General features: G+C 38.4%; 1 long non-coding RNA gene across 1 annotated transcript in view; it reads right to left on the reverse strand.

Moving 5' to 3' along the window:
* LOC137146277 (uncharacterized) overlaps positions 1 to 22,430 on the reverse strand; it is a 188,862-nt gene that overhangs the window by 25,118 nt on the left and 141,314 nt on the right. Inside the window, exon 3 of the long non-coding RNA XR_010917896.1 lies at positions 11,159 to 11,249. This is a non-coding gene — a long non-coding RNA (uncharacterized lncRNA). The remainder of the gene's footprint in view (positions 1 to 11,158; positions 11,250 to 22,430) is intronic.

The following is a 22,430-nucleotide window of genomic DNA, read 5'->3' on the forward strand; positions in this document are numbered from 1 at the left end:
GGGATACATATTTACCATTTCAACTGCTCTGTCTATTGATGCCACCTCTAACAGTTCATCCTGAATGCGTGCCAAATAACTCCTGGCACAGGTCCACTTTGGCAAGCCTACAATTTTTTCGATGACTTGAATTCAACACATACTTGTAGGATACAGGATGCGAAGTAGTTGTCTTCGAAAGTAACTTGCTTTGGTAGGGATAGCAAGGGATAGGAAGGCCTGTGGAGGACACACTGATCATGCATATTGAGGTAAATGAAGATATTTAATCAAAGGCATTGGTAAATTTTTAAGCACTCACTGAAGTGTGCTTCCAAATATACACTGCCATTGTACAGGCAATGCCCGCCCATAATGGCTGCAGTGGATATTCCATTAGGGAAGAGTGCAAAACATCCGCCAAAGCTGGCTGACAGTGGGGGATGAAGAGCAGAGTGGGAATTTTGTATTAAACCACACAGCATTTTTCATGCTCAGGTAATAATGGGATTTTCAAAAATAAAGAAGCTACTTTGCTAGTCTCATAGGACATAGACCTGGTTCTGATTCATATTATGATGGGTTACTGGCGTAGGTTAGTGACATTTCCATGACTTTTAAAAACAGCCTGTTGATGCTCACTGGATGTATTAGGTGCTCCCATGATACTGGCACCTGTTTCAGGCAGCGGTTCCAAGGCAGATGGCTTGTCAGACCCACTCCAGAAAAGGAAGGCAAATTTTACGTACAAGGAGGTGAGAATATTAACTCAAATGACCCACAGGAGCTATTGCCTTCCTTTTCATGGGCAGCTGTGGTTGTTAGATAGGAAAAAAATCCACTCTTGCAAACTATTGTAACCAGAAAGGCAAGCTAAAAAAACAATGCTTTAATCTAATTCTGATAAAAGTTGGAATAGCTTTCTGTTCTCTTATCCTTAGGCTTTTGCAAGATAATCACTTTGTAATCATACACCTTTGCCTGAGACTTTTTTTGACTAACACTTTTCTCATCAAATAGGCACCTTTTAAGTCTCCACAAGCAACCTCTGTAGCACTGTCTTGGTCCTGAGGAGGGATACGGTTCAGCACCTATCCATCTAGGCAATCCCTGGAGTGTTCTAACTAACCTGAAAGTATTTGAATCCTATTATGCTTCCTTCTGCAGTTTAAAAATCCCTGTAGGGTGCTTCATCCAATGGACATTTCCACAATGCCCAGAAGATGTGTGACTTCTCCCCAAGGACACAGATATCTTGCACCCAGATCAGGCATGCATAAACTCCCTACATGTGCCAGATTAGGCATATATCATCTCATTTTGGGGCCATCCAACTATGAAAAGTCTAGTCAATGTACTTTTAAGAACAAACTGGTGTCTGACTGGCTAATATTTTTCTCCACTTTTATAAGTTAATACTATGTCAGGCATGCAGCGATCTGACATGCTGACGAAGATTCCATTGGATATAATGCATATTATTTGGCAGCATAGATTATTTTAATGGATACATCACTTCAAAATAATCTTTCACTGTGAGCTCTGTTCTCTAATTATATATACAAAACTAACTCAGAATTGCACCATGAAAATGTAAGGTCATGTGTACGTGAAGAACAGTGTGGGCTATAAATCTGATAACTTCTTCCCATGTTTCAGACTCAGGTTAGAGAGAAATCCAATGTGCCCTGAAAAAATTATTCTTTTCCATGCAAAACTAATTCATTTCAGTTTAATTTTCACTATATTGTGGCACTGTAGAAAATATACTGTAGTTTTATGTTTAATAATGGACTTTCATTCTAAGTCCTTATTTTCAAGAGCAAATAACTTCATAATTTATTTAGGACTAACTTGGCCCAGTCCTGAATTCAGAGCTCCCATGTATATGTTTATGAACTTTAACAGATGCATGTCCCCACATATTTATGAGAAAAATCAGGTCCAACAGGCTCATATTTAGCTTGATCATTAAAAAGCTAACCCTTTCCCAACAGGGATGTTCTAGTAGATATCTAAAAGTTTGGGATCATTAGATACATACAAAAATGCATATCTATGTTCAGTTTACTGCATAACATCAAGTTATAGAGAGGGATAATGCCAGAGTTTGGGTGAACATAGACCACCTAAGTAAGTGACATTAAACTGACAGCCTTCACATGTTTCAAATATACAGGGATGAGGAAAGGACTATTCTGAGCATATATGACAAAACTTTTGTTACTGGTACCATTGCTACTGGTATTAGTTTTGAAGTTATATGTATTATATTCATGCATTAAGACAAATTCCTCCTCACCCCCACCTGCAAAATTCCACCGAACATAAAACCAAAAACAAAAATAGGGAGATCTGAACAATCCATAAAAATAAAACTGTGCAATAAGTGAACATACCAACTATATTAAAGCAAAAGACTTTCAAACCTGCAGGGAACAACATCGAATTGGCTCAGAGCACAGTAAGGAAACAGTATCAGGACTGAGGTAGCATTGCAGGGTTATCCTGTACAGATGTTTATTGCTAATAATTTCTCACTATATCTACATACCCACACTTTAGTACTGTAGTCATTTTGACGAGTTAATCCAGCAGAAGAGTGTGGAATATATCACCTCAATTGTTCTTTCAAGAGAAACCCCTTTCAGGCAAATGAAGAAATTGTACTCAGCCTGACCTCCAAGTTGCTGGAACTTCTTGTAAAAGATCATTACAAGGTCACCCTGGATCAATGCACTTGGCCTGTCATAATATTCACATCAGGGGATGATTTAGGACATCAGTTCACCTATTTGTATTTAATCATACAGAAAGTAGGAGGTTTTAAATTAATATTTCCTTTGCTGATGTCTACTAAATGAGAGGTCGAAATAGCTACCAAAATACGAGAGTAGGCCTTAAGGTGGAAACCATCATGACTGAAGTGCAGCATTATGTAAGAGGACATGTTCAAAGAATATGGTTGTTAATACAAGGAATGATGGGATTCTCCCAATGAAACAAAAAATATGGGCTGCAAAAGAGTATTAAGCATACTGGAAATAGTAAGGTTAAGAGTTAACTTGATCTCAGTTGATAATTATCTACATGTGAAGAAGACATATGATAGCAGAGGGCTCTTTAATCCAGCAGATAAAGGCATAACAAGAACCAAGACCCAGAAGCTGAAGATAATGTTAAATATTTGCACCTCGTTTCGAGTTTAAGGGCAATTAACCATGGAAATACCTTATCTAAGGATATGGTAGATTCTCCATCACTTGAAATCTTTTTAATCGCCCCTGGGTTCACAAACAATATGCTCCAGTTCAAACACAAATTATTGGGTTTAAATTCAGGAATTATTAGATCATATTCTATGCCCTGTGCTGTGTAGGAAGACAAACTAGAAAATCATAATAGGTTCTTTCAGCTCTTAAAATCTATGAATTTAGCATCAGGCTAGCTGTGGAAAAAGACGCATTTCATTCTAATCCTTGGTTCTTAACCTTGGATGAAGTGAAGTGCCTACTGAGCTGGTTGTATGTCTTCAAATCATTGGGATTTATAAAAAGTATCCGTTCAGTGGCCTGATATTTTGAATTGTTGTCATCACATGTCATTGGAGTTTTACATATCTTTATGAGAAATTGCTAAAAAAGGAATTCTGCTTCTGCTTCTTAGCTTGTTGTACATGCATCAAAGCTGTGTAAACAGGAAACTGGAATCAGTCTGCTAATGCATTACCCACAGGATTGAGAACACAGAGAGGGCAGGGGACATATAAACAGCACTACATCCCATACTGCCTGTTCACTGTGGAAACTTAATCACTTCGGTGCAGATCATCACCCCAGGTAAAGCCAGGAAATAAGTTTCTCCTACATAGCTGGATTTAAGTTAAATATGTATATATATAACCAAGTCTGAATGGTGCACCAGTGAACTTAGATTTTTAGACTTGCACTGAGATTCAAGGTAAAATTGGTCACAAATGCATAAATGATGTAGAATCCTAAAATCTCATTTTCAAAAGTGACTTAATCCCACTGACTTCCACTGAGACTTTAGGCTCTTAAGTCATTTACTCACTGATGAAAATTTTACCCTTAGCCTTATAACTCTACATTAAAGTCAAAGCAAAACTCTGTGGCTGAAAATTAGGAGTAAGTGCAATAAGGAAAAGCAATCTTGTAACAATGTTTCTCATCCACTTTATTTGATTACTGCGAGTAGCTACATAATACAAAAAAAGACCTAATTGACTTGAAGGATGCACAAAAGACTCTAGTCTATTGTAAATGCTGTGCAACAAAGAACACTATGCCCTGAATTTTCTAAGTATCACATTGTACGTTATTATCTGAGCTGTAGCAGCAGCCAACAGAGGAATAGAATCCCTTCTATTAACATTTAAGGATGTCTAAAAGATCCCTCGGAGAATGAAATTGGAGGTGCCAATTAAGGTGTTAATAAAAAACTGCAGGTTCCTGCCTCTGACAAGGATAGCAGCAGCTTTTGTAAATTCTATGTTTTACTTTTCACAATAAAGAAAACAAAAAACCAAAACCCGTGAGGGTCTCTATTTGGGATGGAAAGCCCCTCTAGTAAGCCAGGTTTGGGGTTTTTTTCCTTGAAGGAATCTAATATGGTCCTTGTCAAGCTGCAGTTCCCTGCCTCTCACACTAGCTTGTTGTATGACCCAAGACAAGCTACTTGGTGGATCTGAACCTCAGTTTCCTATATCTAAATGGAGCTAGTGACATTTATCTGCTTCATAGGCGTGTTGTGGGGCCTAATTCTGTAATGAAGGGCTATAACAGTATGAGTGTTATTTAGGCCAGTCAGTGGCAGAGATTGCATTAGAAGTCAGGAGTTCAGGATTTTCAGCCCTGTGCTTTTCCTTCTAGACTTGTTTCTTATTTTCAGGGTGTTAACTCCTCATTCAAAGTCAATTTTTTTTGCAACCCCCTAACATTTACAATAAAAGTAAAAATAAACTTATATAATTTTTTAGCTTTGAAAGGCTGAAGGAGAAGACTTGATCTTGAAAGGTAAAGGTGCGCGGGGAGTGGAGAAGTGGGATTTTCTTTGCTTTCGATTGTAACAAAATTGCCAACACTATGTGACCCTCCCAGATGCCTTCATCACCCCCTCAGAGTCAAGAACCACCTGTTGAGAAACACTGCACTAGACCACATGGGCTCTGTGAAAAGAGTGGGCAGGAGAGTACTTCTGATTGTCAGTGTGCGCTTAGATCAAATAAGTTGGTTAGGTACTTCACTTTACAGTTAAATGGCCACACACATAGATGCACCACATCCATGTTTAAAATTACTTAGACGTTAACACTTTTAGTCTCTGCATTTGCAACACTGTATTTGAAATTGTTCATAAATTTCATCTTTTACAAGCAGGTTTTTCCCAAACTATTAAAAGCTTCTTTTATTCACTAGGTACATGCACATTTCAAATTACCTACCCTATTCAGCAAAGCACTACAACATGTGCTTAAATCCATCTTAGTCAGCAACGCACTTAAGCACATGCTTAAATGCCGCTGAAGTCAAGCCTGTGTTAACTTTCCTGAACTGCAGTCAGGGGAATAATATTGAGATGAAGCTCAGTTTAGTAAAGGATTCTCTAACATGCGGGGAAAGTAAGGCTGTTTCTTCCTCAGAAGCCAATTTTACATAAGCTGTGACCCAAAGGTGTCAGGCTGTCTCTAGCTTATAAGTGTATTTGAGGGGTGAGCCAGGGAGATAAATCAAAGGGTCATGCAATCTTGCCTTTAAAAAGAAAAAGCCACAAAGTGAGATTGAGGTGTGTGGAAAGTCCCTTTCAGGACTCTGCAATAATGGCAACTGGAGTTCTGCTGAGTGAAAGACCCGTCAAGAAAAGGATGCTCCCTTCTACCAACAAGTAGATTCAGCAATGAGAATTGGCAGAATCTCTTCTCTTCTTCCAACCACAAGTAAATTTGGGTTATTTGTATATTTATACATTTATGCCATTTGATTAGATCCAGAGTCCTTCCTGTCCTCACAAACAGCAGTGAAGAAGGATCACTCCAGCTTTAGAAGTGACTCTCATCAGCTGAGTGACCCCACCATAGACTGTGGGGCGAGATCACGCTCGAAACACCCCTGAAAAAACTGCTCATTTTATTTTGCTTCTTTTAGGTTCAGACAGGTTGACTTGCTATCATCTCATCATCTGCAGCCTTTCACAGTTTGTACTGTTGAAAGATTTTTGGATCAGGCTCACTGATGGAGAATAAAGGCATTACAAGGTATGTTTAAACGGGTGAACAAAAAAAAAAAAAAAAAAAGGTACATAGTCTGGCATTCCTGAAGTGCAAACAGTTTTATAAGAATCCATACCATTTTACTGCATTACTTTTCTTATTTATACACTTGAAACACATCCAAGCACCCACACCCACACGCCCCATGTGTTAGTTTTCTGAAACCAGCAACCAGACCCTCTAAAATATATTATGCGCTATTTAAGAGAGCTCTCCTCAAATTACTGGATCTTATCCAGGGTCAGGAGGGTATCTTAAACATATGGGTAACCATATGCTTTATCACTGACCCATATATCCTTTGTTTTTGTTCCTATAGGATTTTAAGTGTATTGTTCTCTGGAACAGACCTGGCTGCTCCCACTTCACTGTTTCCGCAATATACTCCAATCATTGCAGACCAAAATAGAAACATATTTTTGCATCAATCCCAGTCTACTTCAAGAAATGACTGTAAATGCTTCTTTCAGTCTGCACTTTATCTTCATATCTGAAATGGTTATGAATTCTCTCAATATTAAGTGATCAGCATGATTGACTCAAAACTAAACTCAAAACTGACAGGAATTGATTAAGGGTTTCTTGCAGATTTGGAACTGGGGAAACTGGGGAACCCTTCTTCAAGAAAAGAAACTCAACAGCATAAGTTGGCTAAACTCAAAACTGACAGGAATTGATTAAGGGTTTCTTGCAGATTTGGAACTGGGGAAATTGGTTATCAAAACTTTGTCTTTCTACAAAATAGAGCAAAGAGTGGTTAGCACAGTTGAAAAAAGGTCATATAAATATTACCCCAAGAGCAGCAGTCATATTCCTAATGCATGTTTTTTGGGGAAGGCTGATTTTTTACTATGTCAATTGCTGCTATGCAATAATATTATTTTCCTCTGTACTACACATTTAAATATCCCAACACCTGATCTATTTTGATAGTATAGGCCTATAACCAGTCATACAATTTGCTGGCCTGAAAACAAACATAAGTCAATGACAGCAACAACAAAATCCTCAAGGTTTAGGGTATTTTATTGCCAAGATCCAGCTCTCAACTGGGTAAGCCCATGGTGTGAGCCAATGACTTTTTTTTCTTGATTATTTTTCATATATAGCTTGAATCCCCTCATAAATGTAGAGGACTAAATTTCCAATATTTGTGGGGACAGACTGCAAATACAAAAAATGAATTTCAGGTACAAATATGAGTAGTAACTGTAGTAAACTTGGAAGTAACTGTAAAATATGTGCACCAATTGACCTAAATAATTGGACAATATTACTAAATATCATTTTTCTTTCAGTCTGGTTAGTCTAAACAAACTATACACAATACAGATATTAATTTGATATTCTACAATAAGTATAATTCATAAGATTGTTATGTATATTGCATGAAAATACAATGTACATTAAGAATAACACAGTAACCAATGTACCATAAGCTCAGAACATTGTCCTGGGAAAACTTTGCAATATTATATTTCGCAGATAGGCAAAATATATTTGTCTTAAATATTGTTCAGTACATTTACATTTCTAAAAAATATATAGTTTACTTAGAACAGTATTTACTGTCCTCCTAAAGTTTGGTGTTAGTAACAAGAGGCCTGATTCTCCATGGCCTTGCAACTTGTGTAATCATTTACACTTGTGCAAAAGTGGGTGTGAAACACTACCATTCTGAACAGGTACCATTTTAAACCCACTTTTGCACAAGTATAAATGATTGTACAAATTGCAAGGCTGTGGAGAATAAGACTCTAGACTATGTCCAAACAACACCTTTTTGCTGAACAGATCTTCTCCATGTGCATATTCAGTCATAGTTGCTAATTTTACCAGTGTAAGAGCAGTTTTACTACTTACGCCTATTAGCACTACAGAGTCAACACAGTTCTAAAAGAATTAAGTTGAGTCTTTTCCATTTTGCACATCATAAACAGAATTGTTCATTAAATTATAAATCAAAGATCGCAGCCTGGCTTTCAGAAACCAGGCAAAGTGTGCAGGACTGATGATTAAAAAAAACAAAAAAAACCCACCACATACACAACCTTCCTTTTACCTGTACACTGAGCAAATGTGAAATGGAGTCATTGGCTTTGTCTAGATCAGTAGTTCTCAGTCCTGGCTAGGATGATTTCGTTGGGGTTGGTCCTGCTTTGAGCAGGGGGTTGGACTAGCTGACCTCCTGAGGTCCCCTCCATCTTTAATATTCTATGATTCTAGTGACATCCTCAGGGCCTTACAGGTAGTATATATATTACATAAATGGGACCCACATAACACACAGAGAGCTGGATATGCGGCCCACAATGGTAAATAGGTTGAGAACCACTGGTCTAGATTAAGATTTAAAAGTGTGTTAACATGTTAGCTAACATATGCTAACACACATTTTCAAAAAGTCTGGTGTGGATAATGCAATGTATACCTTAACAAATGGTAAAAACGGATCCAATTAAAGCCTGAGGGCTTTCATTTAACCAAGGCTTTCATTTAACCAATTTAGCATGTGTTAAGGTATACATTGCCGTATGTATACTAAACTAAAAATATTAGTTAGAACATGTAAACTAATACAATCTAACATCTTTGTTTAAAAAAGGCTACTAAAATACATCTAGACTAGAGTTTGTGGCCCTACTGTAACTCAAGGTAATTCTTTGCCATTTATCTTAGTTAGCTAACACCTTCCTAACTGTCCATTAAAAAGGTATGTCTACACCATGTTTTAAAACTTGCGGCAGACAGTTTCAGAACCTAGGTCCACAGACTCAGGCTTGCACTACAGCACTAAAAACAGCTGTGTTGATGCTCAGGGTCTGAAGCCTGGGAAAGGGGTAGGTTTCAGAGACCAAGCTCCAACCCAAAGAACTATGTTTACACTGCCTTTTTTGGCACCATAGTGCAAGCCCATGTCTGTAGACCCGGGCTCTAAGACTTGCTGCCATGGGTTTTAAAACACAGTGTACATATGCCCCTACGTACTCCAAGATACAGAATTGTGTTGCTTGTCCTAGGGCTTGCTTTTTGAGTTACAATACAGCTACCAACTTTTGTCCAGTCACATCCAGAAACAAACAGCATGCCACAATCTCATATTTAAGTTACTTTTCATAATACGCTTTAAGACAAGTGAAGAAAAATGTGTTCACTATCAAGGATATTCTCCTTCATCAATTTGCTGTGTAAAAAATTTAAAATTAATATTCCTTGTTAAACCAACCTACTTATATAGTATTGACTTTTTCACTGCATTTATTTATTTCAGTTATTATTTTTCACTATACAGTGAGCATGGCCATCATTAAAGTTGAATGAAATAAGATCCTTATAAGATGTTATGGAATTATTCAAGGAGACAGGAAAAAATAATGTAATTTAATACCTCTAATATTTCCTTTTTGGCAGTCAGAATACTATCATGATTTTACTTGTGTAATAATGACCTGCATTCTATAATCTTCCTAATCAATAAGGATGTAAGAATGGGCACTGTTTATTTGACAATTAAGCAGGAATGAGCACAAAGCTGTGGCATGCATGGTACGGGTAAATCTGGGTATGATAGAAAGCTGATGCTAAATTTGACAAATAGCTTTGAGTTCATTACTGTTATTCTCTGTAGAGTATTAACATGCAACTATCAACCAATCAGTAGGAATATTAAATCTGTTATGTTACCTAGATATTTAAATACCATGATGCTGTCTTTAAACACAATAGAACTTCCACCAGCACCTTATCCATATGTCCTTAGACCTCAGTTGAATTTTCACAATTTTTAATTTATGCAGCTGTATTTATTTACATAGAGCCTACAAGTCTATTAAATAAGTCATCAGTTGCACTCACTGTTTATCATCAGAGTTTTCCAGCACATACACTTAGAGTGAGAGGTTTATTTATAGTAACGCAGGCATTGGTGGACCAATTAAGAAACAGAAAAGATCTATATAGAGGAGAGTTTTTGTGCAGCATGACAGTTGGCAAAGAGAAACTAACATGTTCTTTAGCTCTGACATAGTAAACAAACTAGCACAACCAATCCTTCACATTCAAAGGTTAGGAGAAAAGAAATGGAATGGCATTCTAGAAAAGGTGGGTCATATTTATTATTTCAAAATATGATTGAACCTGGCTGATGGGCATAGACCAAGAGAGGGAAATCAATGTAATCTGGCATGTATTCAGTCTCTGATTGAGCACGGATTTCACAAGAGAGATAGATGAACCAAACATTTTCTAACAGTTTCCTGTTCTTACTACTAAGGGATTTCATTGATGCAAGCTAAGCAACTGCCTACAGTACATCTCAAACTAGAATTAAAATGAGAAAAGATTTGTAAGTTGACTTCCTTTCTGTAAATAACTTTTATTTATTCCTCCTTTCATTCATTTTATTAATGTGGGCTACACAAGTCTACTGGTAGAATGTGCTTGAAAATAATAAAAAGCTTCCAGTTTGACTGGTATCCAACAGTTCATAGTTTTTTTTCTTGTTTCTTGTAAAGTTAAATGGTATCAGTATTTGTAAAGTTTCTGAGATTTCCAAATGGGAATTCTTCACAGTAGAAATAGACTTTCCTTGTGGGCTTAAAGTAGCATTTAGTCTAACTTTTCATTAAGTAAAAACTATAAGATTTTTCTAGGAGAACAGCAGTGGAACTTGCCTCCTTTATCCAGTTTTGGTCCTTGAAAGACACTCATGAGAAGGTGAGCAAAATGTCAAGGGAAAAAACCCACCCAAACCAAGCCACGCAGTAGAATTCCACAAGGAAAGTTCATGTCTGCTAAGTCATATTCTTGCTCAGTAAAGGTTAGCAAACATTTGAAAGAATTTCCTCCTGGATCTAATAAAGTGGAAAAGGGAACTGGATGTGGAAATACCTGACAGGACTTCAGCTTGAAGCACTGGTACTATTTTGGACTATTTCCGGTTCTGGATCTTGGTTTCTGACAGCATACCAACAATTCAAATCTAGAGAGAGAGGAAAAGAAAAACAACTGCTCATGTTTGCTGCAGTGCAAAATCATTCTATTGAGTGTTGCATTATTGTTAGCATGTGACAGCCTCATACATAATCACAGGGGTTAAGTATGCTGTATTCAGCTGTACTGTAATGGAGACTCTCTTTTGCTGTATTTCTTTCCAAATTTAGCACAGCTATTTCTTGCAAGCTTACAAGTCAGAATGAACGACTACTTCTACTTAGGACCTGAACCAACCAAAGTCAATGAAAGGACTCCCATTAATTTCAGTGCATATTAGAGCTGCCCATTGATGCCCACCAATGCAGAAATATACCTGAAAAAGTAGATGACTCAAAAAACATACAAAGATATTTCTTATAATTTCACATTTCAGCTACAGTCTTCTCCCCACAAATATAATTGTCCCTTTTGTGGTAATGAGAGTGGCCAGTGTCAGGTATTATGTGTATTAGGGTTGACATAGATCATGCAGTGTCTACACTCTCACTATCTTGACCACAGTGAATCAATCATGGCTCAGTTCCGTTTGGGGAGGTGGTGTTACAGCATCGCAGTAATGGGGCACTTATGTCAGCAAGAGACAAATTTGAATGTAGACACATGCACAAGTGAGTCAACACAAGGCAGCTTACATCAACTTAACTTTGTAATATAGACCAGGCTTTCATTGCTCATGTGATTTAGTGTATGTGATCAATTCTCACGTGTCCATTTTTTTTAAAGTTCTTTGGTAACTATTTTGCATTAAGATTTTTTTCCTCACTGTTTTTCTAGCATGCAGATTCTGACAACTAACATTCCCAATATATGAAAAAACTGCTATTCAGATTTCTCATTAGGATTCCTGATAACTTGAAATTGCTTTAATATAACTATTTAAAAGCCAGTCACACTTGGTTTTTTTTAAATTTCACAAAATGAATTGCAACCAATTTCTCCCCTCTCTTGAATCTCTGTACTCAACAATAATTTCTCTTGTGATAAAAATTTTAAAAAAAACCCAAAAAAACTGGATGGTTTTTTGAAAGAGAAAGTAGTTAAGGACATCGAGGTTAACAGTAATTGGGATAAAATGTAAAATGGCTTTACAAAAGGTAGCTCGTGCCAGACCAACCTGATCTCCTTTTTTGAGAAGATAACAAATTTTTTAGACAAAGGGAATGCAGTGGATATAATTTACCTAGATTTCAGTAAGGCATTTTATATGGTTCCACATGGGTAATTATTAGTTAAATCGGAAAAGATGGGGATTAATATGAAAATTGAAAGGTGGATAAGGAACTGGTTAAAGGGAAGTCTACAATGGGTCATACTGAAAGATGAGCTGTCAGACTGGAGGGAGGTTACTAATGGAGTTCTCAGGGATCAGTCTTGGGACCAATCTTATTTAACCTTTTTATTACTGACCTTGGCACAAAAAGTGGGAATGTGCTAATAAAGTTTGTGGATGACACAAAGTTGGTAGGTATTGCCAATAGAGAGAAGGATCGGGATATCATATAAGAAGATCTGGATGATTTTGTAAACTAGAGTAATAAAAATAGGATGAAATTTAATAGTGGAAAGTGCAAGGTCATGCATTTAGGGACTAATAAGAATTTCTGCTATAAGCTGGGGATGCATGAGTTGGAAGTGACAGAGGAGGAGAAGGAACTGGCGTACTGGTTGATCACAGAATGATATGAGCTGCCAACATGATGTGGCCGTGAAAAAAGCTAATGTGGTCCTTGGATGCATCAGATAAGGCATTTCCAGTAGAGATAGGGAGGTATTGGTACCATTATACAAGGCGCTGGTGAGACCCCATCTGGAATACCGTGTGAAGTTCTGGTCCCCCATGTTTAAGAAAGATGAATTCAAACTGGAACAGGTGCAGAGAAGGACTAGCAGGATGATCCGTGGAATAGAAAACCTGCCTTATGAGGGGAGACTCAAAGAGCTTGGCTTGTTTAGCCTAATCAAAAGAAGGTTGAAGGGAGATATGATTGCCTTCTATAAATACATCAGAGGGATAAATACCAGAGAGGGAGAGGAATTATTTAAGTTCCACGCCAATGTGGACACAAGAACTAATGGATATAAACCGGCCATCAGGAAGTTTAGACTTGAAATTAGACGAAGGTTTCTAACCATCAGACGAGTGAAGTTCTGGAATAGCCTTCCAAGGGGAGCAGTGGGGACAAAAAACCTAGCTGGCTTCAAAACTGAGCTTGATAAATTTATGGAGGGGATAGTATGATAGGACAGTCTAGTCTGGCAATTGCCTGATCTTTGACTATGGGTGGTAGATATTCCAGTGGCCTGTTAGATGGGGTGGGTTCTGAGTTATTACAGAGAATCCTTTCTTGCGTGTCTGGCTGGCGAGTCTTGCCCACATGCTCAGGATTTAACTGATTCCCATATTTCGGGTTGGGAAGGAATTTTCCCCCAGAACACTGGCAAAGGCTCTGGGTTTTTTTTGCCTTTCTCTGTAGCATGAGGCATGGCTCACTTGCTGATAGATTCTCTGTACCTTAAAGTCTTTAAACCATGATCTGAGAACTTTAATAACTCAGTCATAGGTTAGGGATCTATTACAGGAGTGGATGGGTGAGGTTCTGTGGCCTGCATTGTGCAGGAGGTCAGACTGGATGATCATATTGGTCCCTCCTGACCTTAGAGTCTATGAGTAAGAAATAGGCATTTGAATATAAAACCTTTCACATATCGGTCACAGAGTCAAATCAAGCCCAAGTGGAGGATGAATGAAGTCAGGGCCATGTGAAAGCAGTTTGGTGGACAGCGATAAATGAGCTGAGCCTCAGTTATGGTGGCGAGGGATCCGCACCACAGACTTGCACCTTGACTACAAACCAATATTAGAACGAGCAGGGGGACTACACTATCTTTGCAACCCTAAAGGAAATTTATCTCCAGGTCAGGACTGAGAGACTTTGGGCACAACCACATTGGATAGACAGGCAGATTCTTACCATGTGTTAACTAACGTGGTAACGTTCCAGTGAAGATAAGGTGGGTGAAGTAATATCTTTTATTGGACCAACTTCTGTTGGTAAGAGAGACAAGCTTTGGAGCTTTCACAGAGCTCTTCTGCATAAACTCAGAAGCCTGTCTTTCTCATGAACAGAAATTGGTCCAGTAAAAGTATTACCTTACCCACTTTGTCTCTCTGATATCCTGGGACCAATGAAGCGACAAGTCTGCATACAAAAACGAAAGATAATTACAAACTGCCCTGTCTTCACTTTCACATGCGTTAGCAGATCCTGGGAAGCTCAAACTGTTAACGTGTTAAAACCACAACTGAATTTTTTCCACATTTTAGTTACTGCATGTTACCTAATGTAGCAAGAACCCACCTTATTTCCTAGTGAAGGCAAAACTACTGAGGGGACTGTATAAGACAAAACAGCCCTGACATTGGTTCAATCTATTCTGTCCATAAACAGTAGACATCCGACTCCAGCGCCATCAAATTAACGTTAAATGATGCCTTTCTAATCTGCCTCTAAAAATGGATCCAGGAACTGTCAAATTCCATGAGCACTAAAATGAATTAAAGGAAAAAACCACAAAAACTGACCATGTTCATAACCAACCTTTATTTGTTATTCAGAAAAAAATCCAAATGTGAAAGACAACTACTAAAAGTTAACCACTGAAGAAAAGCCTGTTTTTTCCCCAAAAGACAGGAATATCTTTTCCAGAAAAAGGTGATCGTTCTACCCACCTACAAGAAAAATAAATTGAACTGAAATATTTGTGGGAATAATGTTTTTCCTCTGCTTTGGGTGGAATAGCAACACTCAGCATTTTCACATGGGCACCTTTGAAGATATCCACCTCAGTATTTTTAAAGGGTGTAAAAACTAAATTCATTCAAAAGTCAGGGGCTCTTTCAAATAGGGCATGTCTCCTTCCTCCTTTTCCTGCTCAATTCCCCATCTGACATTTTTCAGCTTAGCCAGCAATCCATTTACATCATTTTAAATCCCCTATATTGTAGCTTCTGAAATATTCTCCTTTAACTGCAGATTTCCCATTAATCTCATTAATATGCAATGACACCACCCAGTTGAAATGTAAAAATAATAATGTAAAGCTGACCTGTTAATATACCAGGAACGTATTACAGTGTCACCCAGGATTCATATCAGACCAATGTCTATTTCAAGTTTCATAAATGATAAATGAATTCCTAGGATACTGAATAGTGAAGATTGTAAGTTCCCTAAGGAATTCCTATCATCTCTTGTTGGAATTCAGATGCCCACATTCATATAAAGCTACCAAGAAAAATAGAAGACAGAATAAAATGAGTGGGGGAAACATAACTGCAAATAAATTTAAAGCAAACATTATTTCTTGCACTGCTAACCCTTTTTATGAGCGATGGATAAAAAAAGTAAAATTAGAAATGAGTTTGGAAGCATTGATTCTCACCTGCAGTCTTCCCTATCCAGAGAAAGGCATAACTTGGACAGAACTTGGGGATCACTGCAATACCCCGTGCCATAACGAGAGTGATAGGCTAGCCCTACTGGCTATCAGTGAGCAGACCATGTGGGCAGCTACTGACACTCACTTTGGAAGAGTGGCTTGACTTCTGGGCCTTGTTCCCATACAGGGAAACCTTTAGAAAACAAAAACTACACCAAGAACAACAACGACGACTTCAATTCAAACACTACGGATAAAACTGCAGAAAAATGAATAGCCAACTTTGGCACCATTCAACTAACCTGATTTCCAAACTAGATTTGAGACGTATAATCCTAGAGCTAAAGGTTAACTGATTTGAATCACCCGGTCTCTGACTCTGACTATTTTAAATAGGTGGCAAAACACAAGCCATTTCCTTTACATCTCTATCTTCTGTTGAGTTCAGTAGGTTCAAAAAGTCTTATCATCACAGCAGATAAGACAGAATTATGACTCTGGGTTTGACAGAGTGGAGTGCCTCATTACACATTGTCACAGACATCATACGGTGCACCACCGATTTCCCCCTCAAGGAAAAATAATGAGCTGTCCCAGGTCCACAGCACTTTTTACAGCATCTCAGATGTTTGCCTTTGTTTATTTTTTTTACTTTAAGAAAAAGAGCAACCAAAGTAAACACAAAATAAAACAACCATAGTATAAACCTGATAAAGACCAAAATGCCATTGCTGCTGCCAGGGCAAATACTATAATAGTCATAGAAATAATCAGTTTATTTGGCTTTCTGTTGTGATAAAGCGGGATGCCTGCATAGTCTTTCTTGAACAATTCCCTCCTCGTTATCATCCTGTCCAGTTTGCTGCAGGCCGTGATGCAGTCTTTGATAATAGTTTTGGCATATGTTTCCTAGGGAAAGGCCCTGCCACCCTTCTGCTGAACGGATGTCGATTGTGTTAATGCTAAAGATATGGATGTGCCACCTCCCGCTGTGTCAAACCCTTAACACCCACGTGATCTGTCACTATCATTTAATACCATCCCACCAACACTAATTATACTGATAGTACAGACCTTCCCCTCCAAATGGGCAATGTATATATTTATATTGTGCACTTCCATGAAACACACTACATATATTAGCAATAAAGATGACATTTAGAGACGGATAAGCTTGCAGATGGGCACACCCCATCCAGCCAAAACCTTAAACAGGGAAATAAAAAGTTAAGGGGAAAGACTACTTTTCACCTTCGTATTGAATACAATACTGTGGTCAATAGACTGCATTGTTCCATAAGGCTTTTGTTTGCATGTCCAACAGATCATTCGAAGTAGAAACGACACTGTAATAATAATCTTTATTTACACAGTAATCCTGCCCCCACAAAAGCACTTGGGGTGCTGAACAATAAAAATCCTCATCAACAAAAACACCCCGATCTCCACAAAATTACAGACATGGGTAAACAAAAAGAATACAAACAAGGCAATAAAACAACAACAGTGGTAGGCATTTAAGAATGCCTCCAAAAATAAGCTTTGAGAGGTTTTTTAAAATGGGGAGAGATGAAATTACATGAATTTCAGTAGGGAGTGAAAACTCAATCACCTACTATCTTAAGGCATGATGGCCTGAATCCATCCCAGCTTCATCAAATTCATTCTCCAATGCAAAACCTCAACAGTGACCTCAGCAGTGTTAAGGCAAAATAACTTCTCAAATGCATGGAATGTGTGACAATCTGATGTATTGATCTGTTGTTAGAATTGATATAAAAAGCATATGAAATAACGTTTTGTTTTACTGACACTCACTGACATCAGAAATTCATCATTCTTTCTACTGTTAAGGATGCATTGGAGAGTTTCAATCTAACAACAGTGCAGCATCTGCTGCACCATAATGTGAAGGTCACTATCTAGCACCTTGCAGCTTTCCACATCAAGCAAAATAATTTTACTATACCTCAACTGCATCTTATTGCCTTGCCAAGGACATCTGGGTGGACAATGTATTGAGAAGCAAAAACACTAAAGCGAGTGCATTCTTAGCTCAAGGTGCAACATGACAGCAATAATCACCCTGAAGGTAAAGAGTAGGAAGAATGCAACACAAAGGAGGTTACCAATAAAATTATTATGGAGGCCTGGATAAAGACCTTCACAAATATTAAAATGGTTAGGGAAAAATACATACCTTTGCATGCACACAAAATAAACCGTTTAACATATACAGCGCTACAGACATTTCTAACAAGTATATAGGTAGAACTGCTCTTGCTTGAGCCCATCTAGAAAGATAATTAACTTCTGCTGAGACTGAAAACATTTTTTTGTTTTGTTTTGGTTTGGTTTTAAGGAGCCAAACCACTGTTCATTGGATTCTGTACTGCATATGTGATAGATTCAGGTTTCTAGAATCTATTCCAGATTGGGAGAGGGCAGGCTTACTGGTGATAAAACAACCCGGAGAAGCTGGAATTCTAATAAGCTAATATTTCTTCCGTGCTTTATTGAGAAAGACAGCAGAGCAGATCAGAGTTCCAAACCAAAGCACAGAATGTGATACAGGAGTGTCCTAAAAGTGAAAATTTTGTTCTGCACATTTTCCATGCTTAAGGAATAAATGATAACAGTATTGCCAACCTTAAGAAAGCAAAATTTGTGCATCAGACCCCCCCAAAATCATGAGATTCCCCCCAATCCCCCCAAAACCCATGCAGGTTTTAAAAAATGACTACCTTGTGGGTCTAGGGATTTGTTCTGTCCTTTGAGTTTTTGACTCCCCTGCCCAATGCTCTGTGAAAAAGACAGACAATTAGTGCTTTTCACACTCCCAAATTTACTGGGGAAAGTGATTTTGGTTCCTGCTATTGGAGCTCTCACCCCACATCTGCCCGACTCCTGACCAGCAATTAACTCTACCCTCACCCCCATCAGTTCCCTCCAGCCTCACCTCTGCTACCAACATGCTCTTTATCCCTCTCTGCCAGGTCTGTGGGGCTGCAGTGGGTTTCCAGAGGGGGGAGGCCTGCTCCAGGGGCTCTTCATTCCCCTCTCCCCTTTCCCAGACCAGGTGTTTCAGGGGAGGGACAGAATCGCCCTGCTGCCCTACTGATCTCAGAAGGGGGGGGGGGAGGAGCAGAGTTTCTTTGAGCTGCTGGTCTCTTTAGTTCCCTGTTCCTGCTCCCCCTTTCCACTCCCATGAGAATGATTTGGGGAGGAGGGAAGACAGTTCTGACTGAAATTGCTCTGATTGGTTATTCTGTCCCAGGAGGCAGGCAAGTGGGGGCAGGCAGCCAAACAGAGGGCTCAGATTCACTGAAAATGGCTGGAGTGGCTCATGTCATTGTGAGACTGATTCCATTCCAGCTCTGGCCAAAATCCTGAAACTGGCAAACAAAACACAAGAGTTGGTGACACTAATAATGAAACGTGTCCTCTTCATCACAGGGTTTCTGAAATTTTCCAGACCAGGAATGTTTAATCCAATGTCAATCCAGAAGTCAACTCTATTGCTCAGTGCCCATGACGCTGCCTTAGAATCCCTAAACTTGACTCTCCTTGGCATACGCGTGTTGTGGAAATTTGCCTTTGGAAAAGTGAAAAGGATGTAAATTGTATTGCTCCATCAGAGTATGCCAGTTTAGGAGGCTGGCTCCTAAACACCTTTCAACAGAATCACACATCTCCACATTCCCATTGAAGTAGGGGATGCCACAATGGTGAAGATGAAGTACACTAAAGTATTCGATACAGTTCCAGAGGTCAGTAACGATCTAGACTGTCAGCTCGCCAGTCCACTTGTTTTGCGCACACATTTCAGCAGCATCAATACCACACAAACCACCCACAATCCTCAACATCTCTCTCTTTTCTCCTCTTCCTCTAATGTAATGGGTTTTTTTCACTGCGGTATTGATGTCCAATACCTGGCACTTCTAAAGAAGAGAGAATTAGCAGTTCAAATCCTATGTGACTGGAAGTGAGGTTGGGAGCTAAAACTGTGGAGCAGGAACCTTCTGACAAAAATCTAGAGTTGACGGTTCTCACATATCAGAATCTCATGAGGATGGTGAGGGCTGTTTGCTGTTGTTCTGGGCTTTTTCTTAAAACCACTCTTCCCATGGTCTCCTAATGTTTGTCAGCATCCTGGTAAACTTTTAATCTTCCTCAAAATGGCCACCATTTCTCCATTCCCCCCCCCCAGTTAGGAGGAAGCTGGGGTGCCCTTAGTGAAAATGGTTACCCAGTGGCAGCCATAATTTAGAAAACGGATAGGAAACCATGAGAGAACAGGAAAATACGGATAGGAAGGAAATTAAGGGCACACGCAAGGGAATGCAAGAAAAATGAAGAAGTATTAGCAGAAGAGAAAAGTTGTTTTCCATGTGTAGTCTTCTAACCAAAACAAAAGTGGCTTTAAACTTAAATTGCAGTTATTAAAAAAATGTGCCTTGTAATTACTATATTAAATTAAAAAGTGACAGGGCAGAATTGTTGAGAGATTAGACTGTAAGAGGAATTGGAAATGGGAAAAATACTCTATAACATGTACTGTATAAAAGATGAGGAGTGAACAAGATAAAAAATCATAGTTAAAAATGAGATGCAGATCATTCTAAAGACACCATCTCTTTCTGCACATAAGCAACAGCTTGTACAAATGGGTTCTCTGTAGCAGTTTACACAAGTTACCAAAGTGGAAAGCCAGCCATGAGAAATGTCACTCATCTAAGTCTGTTTTGGTTACATTTCCTATCACCAAGCAGACAGGAAGCGTTCTCAGACTCACAAAGAAGCAAACAGAAGCCAGAGCTAAAAGTAGACTCTTTTTCTGCATGCTATTACTCTGAAAGAACGGAAACCATATGGGGATCGGGTTATTATTCAGCTAGTTAGAGCCTTCAGGTGGCTTCAAATTAAAAAGAAAGATAGTCAACAGATGTACTCATCTACTCAACATCCTTTTCTCATACAGCATTACAACATTATAGCCATGCGCACTAGTGCTATTATAGCCCAAGGTATGCCAGCATTTCAGTACCTGATCATGATTTTACTGTACAAACTCACATGTCAATAACTTAGTTGTAAAAATTCACTCAGGGCTGAACCTTTAGGTTTTTCGGAGTGGTAAAAAAATAGTTGTAAGCATTTCAGAAGTTTCTACCTATTAAAACAGTAACGCTGGCACAGATATTGCTTTCAGAGCTTTCTAATTCAACGTATCAGTTATCTGTGCATTTACCAATTGAGCGTTGAGTGCTGTACCAACCTTCTCTTTGTACCAGCCCACCCAACACATCCCCATTCCATTATGTCCTAATATTCCATTGATTTGAACGGAACTGCCATATGGAAGCTGTACTGGAATAAACAAATGTTCCAGCTTTAAGAGTTTAATGACAGGTTAGCCCAGCATTTTCTTTTTTACATTTGAGTGGTATCGGCACACATGAAACAGCACTTGTGTGTGGGTCACATGAACAAGTGTCCACCTGAGCACTGTGGTAACACCTATTAACACTACACATTCAACTTACAAAAATAATGAACAATCCTAAGCATTTTACCTTTCGTTCATGATTGGTGGGATAGTGGGAAAAATAGTTATGCATTGTGGTGTTTGCTTCTACACCAGCTATTTGAAATGTGATCAGAAAATGATGGACATTTTTAAACGTAGTATAGCAAATGATTGATTATGCCAGTATAACCTGTTTTAGCACATGGGGGGTAAACTCTTAATAACTCTGCCAAACAAAAAAATGTACATGCAAATCTATTGGCATAGTACATTAATTCATGAACTAAGCGCCATACATTAATGTTTATCATCTTGTGGGTTAATTTACAGCCATATTGTGATTTGCAAGGACAGTAGACACAAAGAATCAAAGGCAAAATATGCCCAGAATGCCAACTATGGTACTTGTAAATGTAAGCACACCTATATTCGTTCATTCATTCAAACACAAAGGATTCACTTATTGTCACTCATCAATCAGATTGATGTATAAGATAGCCATGGGCAGAGGGTAAGATTTAAAAATATTTCTTCTATTAATGTTATTTGTTTATTTTTAATAGCACATGTAAAGATAAAAGATCATACCCTAGGGCAAAAAGTAAGAACAATTATTTCTTCTAGATTTCGCCCTAGAAGGAATGGATATTTCCGTTTGCCTGAGATGTCTCTGGAAATATTTTTCTTTAAATGAAACATTCAGAATGGTATGCGATTGAGAAGTGAAGCTGACGGTTAAAAATAGGGAATGGTAATGTAGCAGAAAGCCCTTTTAGCCTTGGATATTGAAACATCCTTACCCAAAGCTCCTTCTCTTCCATTATCCTTGCAACACCCCATGAACTTTTCAAAAATTGCTGCTGAAGACAGCCTAGGGAGGCTTTTAGTAATATTAGGATATCACTTACTCTTACCAAATACATGAAGAGTGAATTAAATGAAAAAGTCATGCCAATAATATTTGCAGGCAGACCAGTTGTTCTCCTCCATTCAAACTTACACTTCTTCAGGCTTTATTATTCAGTCTACTAAACTACCTCTAACAATTGTAGGGTCTTTAAAATAATTCAGTTCAATGAACAAAATCTGCATTTTACAAGAAGTTGAAGTCTGTTTATTCTAATAAGGATTCTAAACTCAGTATAAAGGCATGCTATCAAACTTGGCAACAGGAGGTCTATCATAATACAATCT

Source organism: Emydura macquarii, unplaced genomic scaffold (assembly GCF_026122565.2).
Source record: "Emydura macquarii macquarii isolate MOO-44397 ecotype Brisbane River unplaced genomic scaffold, CSIRO-AGI_Emac_v2 contig_431, whole genome shotgun sequence".
NCBI classification, from domain to species: Eukaryota; Metazoa; Chordata; order Testudines; family Chelidae; genus Emydura; species Emydura macquarii.